Consider the following 15415-nt stretch of genomic DNA (forward strand, 5'->3'; position numbering starts at 1 on the left):
CATTGGAAAAGACCCTAATTCTGGGAAAGGTTGAGGGCAGGAGCATAAGGGGACGACAGAGGATGAGATGATTGGATGGCATCACCGAGTCAAGGGACATGGGTTTGGGTGGACTCCAGGAGTTGGTGATGGCCTGGCGTGTTGCGGTTCATGGGGTCACAGAGTCGGACACGACTGAGCAACTGAACTGAACTGAAGCCTGGCACCCTGTGTTGGCAACAACTGTTTAACAGGGTCTTCTCTTAATTAACTCCCTCACAGAAGACAATTAACTTTTAAAGAGAAGTACTGAAACAGTGGCCAAATGAAATTAGTGTGCATATGTATTTATATACATATTTTAAAAGTTTGTACCTCGTGAATAATAAAAAAATATTAAAAGCTAACATAAATGACAACAAACTTTTCAACTCAAGCCAACTAAATTTGGTTTTGCAGTGAAAAATATTTAATTACTGACATTATTTTAGAATACTGGAATATGGAGATGGTAATGAAAACAGAACCAGCTTTCACTTGGTTTTATTCTTGTAATAAAACTCTTCATGGACAATGCCCCCCAGTATCGCCTGCACTGGATGTGGGCCACTCCACCTGCCTTGCCTTTGGAAGGCCACTGCTCCATTTTAAATTCCTTAGCTAAAATGGGGCTAAAAAATTTTGGTTTTGTGACCTCCAAAAAACACCATTATTTTCCTTCCTTTCCTGCCTCCTATCTCCCGCTCTCTTTCTTTTATTTTCTTTCTTATTATACAATTGTTCAATTTTGCTTTCCATTCATACTTATTACAGAGTACTGGCTCTACTCCCCATGTTGTACAATACATCCTTGAGCTCATCTTACACTTAACACGGTGTGCCTCCCACTCCCCCACCTCTGTATTGCCCTTCCCTCTTCCCCTCCCCGCTGGTAACCAGTAGATTGTTCTCTATATCTGTGAGCCCCCATTTTTGTTATATTGTCTACTTTGTGGTGTTTTCAGATTCTATAAGTGATATCATACAGTATTTGTCTATCTCTGAGTTATTTTACTTAATAGTGTACCTTCCATGTTACTGAAAATGTCAATATTCCATTCTTTAACGGGGCAACTTCTTTGTATGCCTTTTAAGCAAATGGCACTGCCACCGCACACATGACATGGCTCCCCGGCTAAGTTTCCATCTCTGCACGCACGCAGAGGAACACCAAGTCCTCTTCCTCTTCTCCCATGGGAAGTGTATCTTTGAAGCTGAGTCTGGAACCAGTTCTTCCCCCCACCCCCCAATACTTTCTGGCAAACTGGACCTTCTGGTCCCATCTCCAACTCCACAGGACCCATCTCCCTCCCTCTATACACATTTATCCCTGTCCTGCCCGCTCTGCCCCCCACTCTCAGAGAACTCGGAGACAAACATAATCTCACATCAGGTTGATTTTATTTTCATTCTTAATGTATGCAGTTGGTATAATAGTCAACGTCTGTACTGTTGGCCAGTAGTCAGCCACAAGACCCCCGAAGATTTCTGAGGTCTCTAGCCACGCCTTGAAGTCACTGGCTGCCCACCGGTCCCGCTGGAATGACAGGGGTCTCCACACTCTCTGGGACTTCCTCTGGTCCGTTCTGATTCAGCTCTTCATTCACCTTGGAACACTGGCTACAGAGCTTTGAGCCTCTGATTTTTCTAAGGTTCCTTGTGGTGGGCGGTTTCTGAGACGTTTTCTTTGTCATCTTTGCCTGAAGGTGATTATTCACCCCCACACTGACCCTGGCCACCTGGAGAAAACAAGAGAGGGGTAGAGAATGGCATTGGTTTGGGGAAGAGGGTGAAGGTGGCCGGGAACGACAGCTTCAGGAGAAGGGGTGTGGGCAGAGAAGGGTTATGTGCCAGGCAAAGACAGGGGAGGGGGGTCTTATGGGGTGGGGTCAATGGGCAAGAGGAGTTTGGGTGGGTTCAGCTCACCTTGACATGTTTTTTGGACCTCAATTGAGAGGAGGTCTCCATCCTTTTGTCCCGGGTAACAGGAGGCGGGTGTTTCATAACTACTCTGGAGCCTTGTGGCTTCCCAGTCACCTTAGTCATTTTGAGGCCTCCCACTGATCTGCTCCAGAGCCCCTGAGCACCCCTATATATACCGCTCCCCAGGGAGACACACCCTCATGCTTTATGAGGTCAGCAAATCCCTTTCCAAGCCAATGGTGGCCCTGGGTGAGCCTTGACATCACAAAGCCCCATCCTGACACCTCTAGCGGAGGTTGGGGTGCAATTCAGATGTTTTGGTGGGAGAAATGAGGCATTTGTAATTCCCCTAAAAGCCCTCCAAACTCACCTGCCATCCTCATCTCTCTAAGTCAAATCCGATGGTTCACATGGCAGGGAGAGTGTGTCTCCTCCAAACCTTGTCTATTATATCTATTTATGACTGTAAAAGTGTAAGGGAATTAAAACAAAAAATCTGCAAAAGATACAGCTGAAGCAGCCCCAGATAACGTAATTTATTTTCTCTAACATAAGACTATTTTCCATAGTCTCAAAATAACTGACAATCAAGAATGAATTTCATTTCAAACCTATTTTTCAAATTCAGCAAGATATTTCATGTTCAAATATAAGGCGATTTTGTCCTTTTCAAGCTAAAAAAAGTTTGTACCTTGCAGTGAATACTTTTTTTCACTGATTGAGATGTAAATAAAAGCACATTGTACATCTTAAGCTTGACAAATTTTGTGGTATAACTGTGTATTTAGAATCAACTGTTTGAATGTGGGGTGTGTATTAGTACATTCCCTCGGGGACTGCAGGCTGTGCAGGAAGGGATCTCAAGGCCTTGCAAACCAGTAAGGATGCTCTGTGGAAGGGAGCAGTGGTAACCATGGCAGCCTGTGTTGGTGACAATTGTTGAACAGGGTCTTCCCTTAATGAACTCCCTCATAGAAGACAATGAATTTTTAAAGACAAGTACTAAGACTGTGTCCGGATGAATTTATATACATATTTATATATGCACATACACACAATGTGTGTGCATTTGTATACACATATATATACACACATATGTGTGTGTTTGTATATATTTACACTAAAAGTTTGTACCTTGTGAATAATAAGTAAAATATAAACCCTGACATATATGACAACAAAGTTTTCAAACTTAAATCAACAAAATTTGGATTTGCAGAGGAAAATTATTTAGTTCCTGACATTATTTTAGAATACTTGAGAATGGAGATGGTAATCGAACAGAACCAGCATTTACTTGGGTTTGCTAAGCTGCTAAGTCGCTTCAGTCGTGTCCGACTCTGTGTGACCCCATAGACGGCAGGCCACCAGGCTCCCCCTTCCCTGGGAGTCTCCAGGCAAGAACACTGGAGTGGGTTGCCATTTCCTTCTGAATGCATGAAAGTCAAAAGTGAAAGTGAAGTCGATCAGTCGTGTCCGACTCTTAGTGACTCCATGGACTGCAGTCTACTAGGCTCCTCCATCCATGAGATTTTCCAGTCAAGAGAATTGGAGTGTGGTTTATTCTTGTAATAAAGGTCTTTGTGGGCAATGCTGCCCAGTATTGCCTGCACGGGATGTGGGCTAGTCCCCCTGCCCTAGAGAGCCTACTGCTCCATTCTAAATTCCTCTGTTCTTAAGAACACTTACGGATGGCTAACAAACACATGAAAAGATGCTGAACATCACTCATTATCAGAGAAATGCAAATCAAAACCACAATGAAGTATCATCTCATGCCGGTCAGGATGGCTGCTATCCAAAAATCTACAAGCAATAAAGGCTGGAGAAGGTGTGCAGAATAGGGCACCCTCTTAGACTGTTGGTGGGAATGCAAACTAGTACAGCCACTATGGAGAACAGTGTGGAGATTCCTTAAAAACCTGGAACTAGAACTGCCATATGAGCCAGCAAGCCCACTGCTGGGCATACACACCGAATAAACCAGAATTGAAAAAGACATGTGTACCCGAATGATCGTCACAGCACTGTTTACAATAGCCAGGACATGGAAGCAACCTAGATGTCCATCAGCAGACGAATGGATAAGAAAGCAGTGGTACATATACACAGTGGAATAGTACTCAGCCATGAAAAAGAATACACTTGAATCCGTTCTAATGAGGTGGATGAAACTGGAGCCAATTATACAGTGTGAAATAACTCAGAAAGAAAAACACCAATACAGCATAGTAAGGCATATAGATGGAATCTAGAAATATGGTAATGAGACCCTATATGCGAGACCACAAAAGAGACACAGATGTACAGAACAGTCTTTAGGACCCTGTGGGAGAAGGCGAGGGTGGGATGATCTGAGAGAATAGCATTAAAACATGTATATTACCATATGTGAAACAGATGGCCGGTCCAGGTTCGATGCATGAGATGGGGTGCTCGGGGCTGGTGCACTGGGACGAACCAGAGGCATGGGATGCAGAGGGAGGTGGGAGGGGGTTTCAGGATGTGGAACACGTGTACTTCCGTGGCGGATTCATGTCAAATATGGCAAAAACCACTACAGCCTTGTAAAGTAATTAGCCTCCGATTCAAATACATAAATTTTTAAAAATAATCTATATTCCTTTGCTAACAAGGGTCTGATCAATGTTGGTTTTGTGACCTCCAAAAACACCATTATTTTCTGTCCTTTCTTGCCTCCTTCCTCCCCCCTCTTTCTTTCCTTTTCTTTCTTATTATACAATTGTGTAAGTTTGCTTTCCATTTATAGTTATTACAGAGTACTGGCTCTATTTGCAATGTTGTACAATACATCCTTGGGCTCATCTTATTCCTAACACGGTGTGCCTCCCACTCCCCCACCTCTGTATTGCCCCTCCCTCTTCCCCTCCCCGCTGGTAACCAGTAGATTGTTCTCTATATCTGTGAGCCTCCATTTTTGTTATATTGTCTACTTTGTGGTGTTTTCAGATTCTATAAGTGATATCATACAGTATTTGTCTATCTCTGAGTTATTTTACTTAATAGTGTACCTTCCATGTTACTGAAAATGTCAATATTCCATTCTTTATACGGGGCAACTTCTTTCTATGCCTTTTAAGCAAATGGCACTGCCACCGCACACATGACATGGCTCCCCGGCTAAGTTTCCATCTCTGCACGCACGCAGAGAAACACCAAGTCCTCTTCCTCTTCTCCCATGGGAAGTGTATCTTTGAAGCTGAGTCTGGAACCAGTTCTTCCCCCCACCCCCCAATACTTTCTGGCAAACTGGACCTTCTGGTCCCATCTCCAACTCCACAGGACCCATCTCCCTCCCTCTATACACATTTATCCCTGTCCTGCCCGCTCTGCCCCCCACTCTCAGAGAACTCGGAGACAAACATAATCTCACATCAGGTTGATTTTATTTTCATTCTTAATGTATGCAGTTGGTATAATAGTCAACATCTGTACTGTTGGCCAGTAGTCAGTCGCAAGACCCCCGAAGATTTCTGAGGTCTCTAGCCACGCCTTCAAGTCACTGGCTGCCCAGCGGTCCCGCTGGAATGACAGGGGTCTCCACACTCTCTGGGACTTCCTCTGGTCCGTTCTGATTCAGCTCTTCATTCACCTTGGAACACTGGCTACAGAGCTTTGAGCCTCTGATTTTTCTAAGGTTCCTTGTGGTGGGCGGTTTCTGAGACGTTTTCTTTGTCATCTTTGCCTGAAGGTGATTATTCACCCCCACACTGACCCTGGTCACCTGGAGAAAACAAGAGAGGGGTAGAGAATGGCATTGGTTTGGGGAAGAGGGTGAAGGTGGCCGGGAACGACAGCTTCAGGAGAAGGGGTGTGGGCAGAGAAGGGTTATGTGCCAGGCAAGGACAGGGGAGGGGGTCTTATGGGGTGGGGTCAATGGGCAAGAGGAGTTTGGGTGGGTTCAGCTCACCTTGACATGTTTTTTGGACCTCAATTGAGAGGAGGTCTCCATCCTTTTGTCCCGGGTAACAGGAGGCGGGTGTTTCATAACTACTCTGGAGCCTTGTGGCTTCCCAGTCACCTTAGTCATTTTGAGGCCTCCCAGTGGTCTGCTCCAGAGCCTCTTAGCACCCCTGTATATACCCCTCCCCAGGGAGACACACCCTCGTGCTTTATGAGGTCAGCAAGTCTCTTCCCCAGCCAATGGCGGCCCTGGGTGAGCCTTGACATCACAAAGCCCCATCCTGACACCTCTAGCGGAGGATGGGAACAATTCAGATGTTTTGGTGGGAGAAATGAGGCATTTACAACTCCCCTACAGAGGCCTCCAAACTCACCTGCCATCCTCATCTCTCTAAGTCAACTCTGATGGGTCACATGGCAGGGACAGTGTGTCTCCTCCAAACCTTGTCTATTTGTATCTATTTATGACTGTAAAAGTGTAAGGGAATTAAAACAAAAAATCTACAAAAGATACAGCTTAAGCAGCCCCAGTCACCGTAAGTTTATTATTTGTTCCATACTCTCAAAATAACTGACAATCAAGAATGAATTTCACTTCAAACCTATTTTTTGAAATACAGCAAGATATTTTATGTTCAAATATAAGACGATTTAGTTCTTTTCAAGCTAAAAAAAGTTTGTACCTTGCAGTGAATACTTTGTTTCACTGATTTAGATGTAAATAAAAGCACATTATGTGTCTTTACCTTGACAATTTTTGTGGTATAACTGTGTATTTAGAATCAACTGTTTGAATGTGGGGTGTGTATTAGTACATTCACTCGGGGACTGCAGGCTGTGCAGGAAGGGATCTCAAGGCCTTGCAAACCATTTAGGATGCTCTGTGGAATGGAGCCGTGGTAAACATGGCTGCCTATGTTGGTGAAAATTGTTGAACAGGGTCTTCTCTTAATGAACTCCCTCATAGAAGACAATGAATTTTTAAAGATAAGTACTAAGACTGTGGCCATATGAATTTATATATATATATATATATATATATATATTCATATAACACACATATACACACATATGTGTGTGCTTTTTTATATACATATATATACATACACATGTGTGTCTGTTTGTATGAATGTACCCTGAAACTTTGTACCTTGTGAGTAATACATAAAATAATAAAACCTGACATATATGACAACAAACTTTTCAAACTTAAACCAACAAAATTTGGTTTTGCAGAGGAAAAGTATTAATTCCTGACATTATTTTAGAATACGAGAGTATGGAGATGGTAATCAAAACAGAACCAGCGTTTACTTGGGTTTATTCTTGTAATAAAAGTCTTCGTGGGCAATGCCCCCCAGTATTGCCTGCACAGGATGTGGGCTAGTCCCTCTGCCCCACCTGTGGGAGCCCACTGCTCCATTCTAAATTTCTTTGCTCCGAAGAACACATACAGATGGCTAACAAACACATGAAATGATGCTGAACATCACTCATTATCAGAGAAATACAAATCAAAACCACAATGAGGTACAATCTCGCGCCAGTCAGGATGGCTGCTATCCAAAAATCTACAAGCAATAAATGCTGGAGAGGGTGTGGAGAAAAGGGCACCCTCTTACACTGTTGGTGGGAATGCAAACCAGTACAGCCACTATGGAGAACAGTGTGGAGATTCCTTAAAAACCTGGAACTAGAACTGCCATATGACCCAGCAATCCCACTGCTGGGCATACACACTGAGGAAACCAGAATTGAAAGAGACATGTGGACCCGAATGATCATCAGAGCACTGTTTACAATAGGCGGGACATGGAAGCAACCTAGATGTCCATCAGCAGACAAATGGATAAGAAAGCAGTGGTACATATACACAGTGGAATATTACTCAGCCATGTAAAAGAATATACTTGAATCAGTTCTAATGAGGTGGATGAAACTGGAGCTTATTACACAGAGTGAAATAAGTCAGAAAGAAAAACACCAATACTGTATTGTAACGCATATATATGGAATTTATAAAGATGGCAATGATAACAATGTATGTGAGACAGCAAAAGTGACACAGATGTACAGAACAGTCTTTTGGACTCTATGGGAGAAGGCGAGGGTGGGATGAACTGATAGAATAGCATTGAAACATGTATATTGTCATATGTGAAACAGATGGCCAGTCCAGGTTCGATGCATGAGACAGGGTGCTCGGGGCTGGTGCACTGGGATGACCCAGAGGGATGGGATGGGCAGGGAGGTGGGAGGGGGGTTCAGGATGGGGAACACATGAACACCCGTGTCGGATTCATGTCAAATATGGAAAAAACCACTACAGCATTGTAAAGTAATTAGCCTCCAATAAAAATAAATAACTTAAAAAATAAATTCCTTTGCAAAAAGGGCCTAATCATTGTTGTCTTTGTGACGACCCAAAACACCATTATTTTCCTTCCTTTCTTCCCGTCTTCCTCCCCTCTCTTTCTTTCCTTTTCTTTCTTATTATACAATTGTGTAAGTTTGCTTTCCATTTATAGTCATTACACAGTACTGGTTCTATTCCCCATGTTGTACAATACATCCTTGGGCTCATCTTACACCTAACACAGTGTGCCTCCCACTCACCCACCTCTGTATTGTCCCTCCCTCTTCCCCTCCCCACTGGTAACCAGTAGCTTGTTATCTATATATGTGAGTCTCCATTTCTTTTATATTCTCTACTTTGTGGTATTTTTAGATTCTATAAGTGATATCATACAGTATTTGTCTATCTCTGAGTTATTTTGCTTCATAGTATACCTTCCATGTTGCTGCATATATCAATATTTCATTCTTTTTATGGGACATCTTCTTATGCCATTTTATCAAATGGCACTGCCACTCCACACATGACACGTCTCCACAGCTAAGCTTCCATCTCTGCATGCACGCAGAGAAACATCAAATCATCTTCCTCTTCTCCCATGGGAAGTATATCCTGAAGTTTGAGGCAACTAACTTGCCACTCCCCAGGACACACATGACAGCCATACATCAGGAGCGGTCAGAAACAAATCCTCCCTTGTGGCATGAGAACAAGGGTCCCAGAGGACCAAGGGGGACCCAGAGGGATGAGCGCATTGTCTTGTATGGCAGGAGCTGGGGATGTCAGTGTGGCGACTGGGCAAGTGGGAGTACCCAGATGCAGAGGCCAGCAATGCCAAAGGGGTACACCTTAAGGACCTCTCTGTGCCTGAGATGTCTTCCCCTTTACACTGCTTCTGTCAGGATGGATGCGGCATTCCCAGCCTCAGGCCAGTCACCATGAGCCTGAACTTGCTCAACTGGTTGTTGGACCACAACTCTCTGGGATGGAACAGGATTGCTAAGGTGGGGTCCATTTGGGCCTTCCCAGAATGGGCGATTGATATTGGGTTTCTTTGCTGCCCAGGAAGGTCTCAGGGCCTGGTCAGTCCCATGCTGATCCCCCTCGTGTGGCTAGCAGATCAGTAGGTACTGCCATGAGGGGTAAGTGACAAGACACAGAGTTGTGAGGGGATCAGGAGGTGAGGCCTGAAGGCAGATCCATGTAGAGGCCAGGACCCTCTCCTTTCCCTGGTGGGGAAGCTCAGGCTCATGCAGCCTGGATGCAGAGCCTGGATTCATGTCATGCGAGTAGCAGGTGACAGGCTGAGACTGGAGGCTTGGGGGCTTCAGGTGTCCTAGTCTCATTCAGAGCAGCTCTGCTTACAGCACGCGAGACCCAGGTGATTCTCATGGAGGCAGGCTGAATTAAGCACCTTTGTCGGCATCATCCTTCCCAGGGTCCTCAGCTCATGGAGATCCCGAGGCTTCTTCAGTGCAAGCCGCACGATTAAGGGTGCCGGGGCCCTGAGACCTGCTGGCGTGCTGGGGCCATCCGGGATGTCTCTGGCAGCAGGTGGCCCACCAGGCAAGGAGGAGGCCTTCTTCAGCAGGCAGGCAGTGGAGGAAGGAGCGGCCCTGGAAGATGGAGATGTGGTGCGGTACGGCAAGTGTTCTAGCTGCTGGTGGAAGACATCATTGAGGAGGTTGAAGTGGTGGTGGAAGAGGAGCAGGGGAAGCTGTCCTCGCAGGAGCCGGAGGAGAAGCTGGAGGAGCAGGGCCAGGAACATCCAAGAACAGGAACCTCGAGCGACCAGCCCCCACTGGAGGCGCGGGAGGTGTTGGCAGTCCTGCAGGTGCAGCTGAGCTCCCCGAGTGAGAAAGACCCCACAGCCTATCTTCGGCTACAGAGGAAGGCCCATCAAAGAGAAAGCGTCCCTTGAGTCAGAGAAGTGCCTTTATCCAGGGCAACGCTGGCTTGTGGGCCAAAGCTGTATCCTTAGTGTCGCTTGCTCAGGAACAGGAGCAAGAGGCGGCGTGGGTGTGAGGGAACCCGCCAGCTGAGGGGGTGGGGGGCAAGGAAATTAGGGGGCAAGGGAATTGGGCACCAGGGGAGCTGTGATTTCCACAGCCGCAGTGCCAGCAGAGCCTATGAATCTTTCTACCTGTACGTGTCTGAGCAAATGACTATGGGAGGCTCAATTTGGCTCACATCTGAATAGAAGCCACACTCTTTGGCAGGGAATGAATGTCATCAGTGACCAGGGACAGTGTTCCAGATGACTCCAGTACATCCATGCGACAGGGTGCAAGAGAGAGAACCAGGCCTCTCTTGCTAAATGCACAGACACTGACACTTGTGCACGGAGAATGCAGGCTGCATGGACGGCAGATCCTGAAGTTTGAGGCAACTGACATGCCACTCCCCAGGACACACATGACAGCCATACATCAGGAGCAGTCAGACTAATCCTCCCTTGAGGGATGAGAACAAGGGTCCCAGAGGACCACGGGAGATCCAGAGGGATGAGCACATTGTCTTGTATGGCAGGGGCTGGGGATGTCAGTGTAGCTGCTGGGCAAGCGGGAGTACCTAGATGCAGAGGTCAGCGATGCCAAAGTCGTACTCCTTAACGACCTCTCTGTGCCTGAGACATCTTCTCTGGTACACTGCTTCTGTGGGGATGGATGTGGCGCTACCAACTTCAGGCCGGTCACCATGAGCCTGAACTTGCTCAACGGGTTGTTGGACCACAACTCTCCAGGATGGAACGGGATTGCTAAGGTGGGGTCCATTTGGGCCTCCCCATAATGGACGATTGTTATTGGGTTTCTTGTCTCCCCACAAAGTTATCGGGGCCTAGTTAGTCCCATGCTGACATCGCACGTGTGCCCAGCAGAGTAGCAGGTCCTGCCATGAGAGGTAAGTGACAAGACACAGAATTTGTGAGGGGATCAGGAGGTGAGGCCTGAAGGCAGAAACATGGAGAGGCCAGGAACCTTTCCTTTCCCTGGTGGGGAAGCTCAGGCTCATTCAGCCTGGAGGCATAGCCTGGATGCAGGTCATGTGAGTAGCAGGTGACAGGCTGAGACTGGAGGCTTGGGGACTTCATGTGTCCTAGTCTCATTCAGAGCAGCTCTGCTTACAGCACGCGAGACCCAGGTGATTCTCACGGAGGCAGGCTGAATTAAGCACCTTTGCCGGCATCATCCTTCCCTGGGTCCTCTGCTCACAGAGACCCCGGGGCTTCTTCGATGTGAGCCCGCCGATTCAGGGTGCCGGGGCCCTGAGACTTGCTGGCGCGCCGGGGCCGTCGGGGATGTTGCTGGCAGCAGGTGGCCCACCAGGCAAGGAGGCTGCCTTCTTCAGCAGGCAGGCAGTGGGGGAAGGAGTGGCCCTGGAGGACAGAGAGGTGGTGCAGTCCGACAAGTATTCCTGCTGCTGGTGGCAGACATTATTGAGGAGGCTGAAGTGGTGGTGGAAGAGGAGCAAGGGAAGCTGTCCTCGCAGGAGCGGGAGGAGAAGCCAGAGGAGCAGGGCCAGGAATATCCAAGAATGGGAGCCTTGAGCAACCAGCCCCCACTGGAGGCACTGGCGGTCCGGCAGGTGGAGCTGAGCCCCACAAATGAGACAGACCCCAAAGCCTATCTTTGGCTCCAGAGGAAGGACCATCAGAGGAGAAAGCATCCCTTGAGTCAGACAAGTTGCATCATCCAGGGCAACCCTGGCTTGTGGGCCAATGCCGTATCCTTCGTGCCACTTCTCAGAGGTCAGATGCTCAGGAGGATGAGAAGGAAGGACAGGATCAGGAGGAGGGGTGGGGCTGAGGGAACCCGCCAGCCGAGGGGAGGCCAAGGGAACTGGGGGGCAAGGGAATTGCGGTTCGGGGGCGCTGTGATCTCCACAGGCACAGTGCCAGCAGAGCCTGGAAACCTCTCTACCTGTACGTGTCTGAGCAAATGACTGTGGGAGGCTCCATCTGGCTCGCATCTGAATAGGAGCCATACACTTTGGCAGGGAATGGGTGTCATCAGTGACTGGAGACAGTCTGACAGATGACTCCAGTACATCCATGCCACCTCTTGTCAAGACAGGGAGTAAGGAAGAGATCCAGGCCTCTCTTGCTAAACGCACAGACACACGCACTTGTGCACAGAGAATGCATGCTGCAGAGACTGCAGATCCTGAACTTTCAGGCAACTGACATGCCGCTTCCCAGGACACACATGCCAGGCATACATCAAGAGCGGTCAGAAACAGATCCTCCCTTGGGGGATGCGGACAAGGGTCCCAGAAGATCACAGGGGACCCAGAGGGATGAGCGCATCGCATGGTGTGGCAGGGGCCGGGGTTGTCGGTGTGGCGGCTGGGCAACGGGAGTACCCAGATGCAGAGCACCAGCGATGCCAAAGTGGTACTCCTATATGACCTCTCTGTGCCTGAAGTACGGGTGGTCCTGAAAGGAAACAAGTACTCCAGAAAAGGAGTACTCACAGAGGCCTGTTCTGGTGCCCTTGCTCTGCCAGAGACTGACCCTGTTCCTCGAGACTCTTCCTTCCCCGGCATGTGGCATGACTGGCTCCTTGACTTTGAGCAGATTATGAACCACCGCCAGATGCCCGTCATGATCAGCGACTGAGATGAAGACTTGTTTAGCTCCATGATGGCTTTGAAGGGCAGGGAGGGAGCCTGAGGACAGGTGGGTGGGGGAGCTGGGCAGGCACGTGGGGGTCGGAGGATCCTATGACCTGGGTGCATGCGTTCGCCATGAGCCTTTGTAAAGGAAAAACGGAAGATGCAGATGCCTGCCTGGCAGGCAAGCTGCGGACCCTAGAAGCTTGTGCACCTTCACCTTTTCCATCCTCCTGGGCCCTGCGGGTGCCAGAATGAAGCCATCCCCTGTCCCGCTGCAAGCTGGTATTTTCCTTTCGGGACAAGCCGTCCTTCAGGAACAGAGAGATCATTAAGGAGTACTACTTTGGCATCGCTGGTGCCACCTGGCTCCCAGGGCAGTGTGGGTGGGTGGGAGAGGGAGTCAGATGAGCCGCCTACCTGAATCTTTCCTGTCTCCCCCGTCCTCCTTCAGGATATAGGGCATGTATGTCCTTTCTGGTCCACGGCTTCAGTGAGGATGGATGGGAGCTCCCAGGCTCAGACAGGACACTGCAGCGTGAACTTCCTCAACTGGTTGTCGGACCACAACTCTGCAGGATGTAACAGGATTGCTGAGGTGGGGTCCATCTGGGCCTCCCCAGAATAGACGATTGGTGTTGGGGTTCTTGGCTGCCCATGGGAGGGCTCGGGGCTGCTCATCCATATGCCGACCTCCCCCGTGCGGCCAGCAGGTCATTGGCGAGGGCCTGTGAGTCAACCCCCTGCAGTATTACCCCCAGGAGGAAGGTCCTGCCATGAGAGGTAAGTGACAAGACACAGAGGTTGTGAGGGGGTCAGGAGGTGAGGCCTGAAGGCAGATCAGTGTAGAGGCCAGAACCCTCTCCTCTCCCCAGTGGGGATGCTCAGGCTCATACAACCTGGATGCACAACCTGGATGCAGAGCCTGGATTCATGTCATGCGGGTAGCAGGTGACAGGCTGAGACTGCAGGCTTGGGGGCTTCATGTATCCTAGTCTCATTCAGAGCAGCTCTGCTTCCAGCACGTGAGACCCAGGTGATTCTCACGGAGGCAGGCTGAATTAAGCACCTTTGTTGGCATCATTCTTCCCTGGGTCCTCTGCTCACGGAGACCCTGGGGCTTCTTCAGTGTGAACCAAGGATTCAGGGTGCCAGGGCCCTGAGATGTGCCGGTGCACTGGGGCTGTCAGGGATGTCGCCGGCAGCAGGTGGCCCACCAGGCGAGGCAGCTGCCTTCTTCAGTGGGGAGGCAGTGGAGGAAGCAGCAGCCCTGGAGAATAGAGAGGTGGTGCAGTACAGAAAGTGTTCAAGCTGCTGGTGGAAGACATCATTGAGGAGGCTGAAGTGATGGAGAAAGAGGAGCAAGGGAAGCTGTCCTCGCAGGAGTGGGAGGAGAAGCCGGAGGAGCAGGGCCAGGAATATCCAAGAACAGGAGCCTCGAGCGACCAGCCCCCACTGGAGGCACTGGAGGCATTGGCGGCCCTGCAGGTGGAGATAAGCTCCACACATGAGAAAACCACAAAGCCACATCCAAAACTTGGCCACTCAGCACCACCGCACAAGCAGAGGTAGAAAAGGCTTCAGAGTCTTCAGGCTCAGGTGCTGGGAACAGAGTCAGAGCTGCTTTTTAAGTCATGCAGCGCAGGTCACCCAAGCGAGTAAAGTCCAGAGGGAGCTTTCTGTTAAAAACAGATTGTCTGGGGAACAGACGGGCTGGGTGGAGCTGAGCCCAAGCGGGCTCGGACTCCATACTCAGAAACCCTGTATGCCTCTCTCTTGTCTCTGCCTCCTCATCTGCTTAACCCCCAGTCTGCCGACTGACACCACCTTTCCTGTGCACCTTCACACTCAGACTGTCCATTCAGTGACAGATATTTGTTTAGCACCTGCCTCTGGAACAGCCGTGAGGAGACAGACAATAACTCCAGTCCTTCTGGAGCAGAAATTCTACCAGAGGCCAAACCCTCCTACCTCACCCCAATTCCCAGCCCTAGGCTGCAGGGCCACTCCTCTTTCACCCATCCCAGTCCTGATGCTCTCTACTATCCTGAGGAGCCTCTGTGGACATATAGGTCTGCACACCGCAATCGCTCTGCTGACCCCCTAACCACCACCCAGAACCCCGCTGGGAACCCCGGGGTGGGCACCTTCCGTTCTTCCCGGGGATTGGCAGGACACATGGCTCCTGGCCCTTGCCAGGGCAGGGTAGTATGGTTAGAAAAACCCAGTTTAAGTTTGTAAATAAGTACACTTACTCATAGATAAAATCTGTTCATGTCAGACATGAAGTGATAACTGCTTGTGGGTGGACGGGGAGCTTCTCTGCCTTCTCTGGGATTCCCTAAGGACAGTGCGGCAATGTAGCCTCAGTTCCTGGGTGCTGCCCTGCTCCACAGCCATCCAGGCCCTGCTCACCCTGGTCCAAGTCAGGCCACTGAGCACACAGACCCAGGAGACCAGGCAGGGGCCCCTCTGCACTGCCCCCTCCCCTCCCCAGTTGCACAGACCTGGATGACTGCTGTCCTGGGCTCCTGCCACCAGGCCAGATGAAGGTGCTCATTGGCAAGCTGTCCTTTGACACTG

This window comes from Bubalus kerabau, chromosome X (assembly GCF_029407905.1).
Source record: "Bubalus kerabau isolate K-KA32 ecotype Philippines breed swamp buffalo chromosome X, PCC_UOA_SB_1v2, whole genome shotgun sequence".
Lineage (NCBI taxonomy): Eukaryota > Metazoa > Chordata > Mammalia > Artiodactyla > Bovidae > Bubalus > Bubalus kerabau.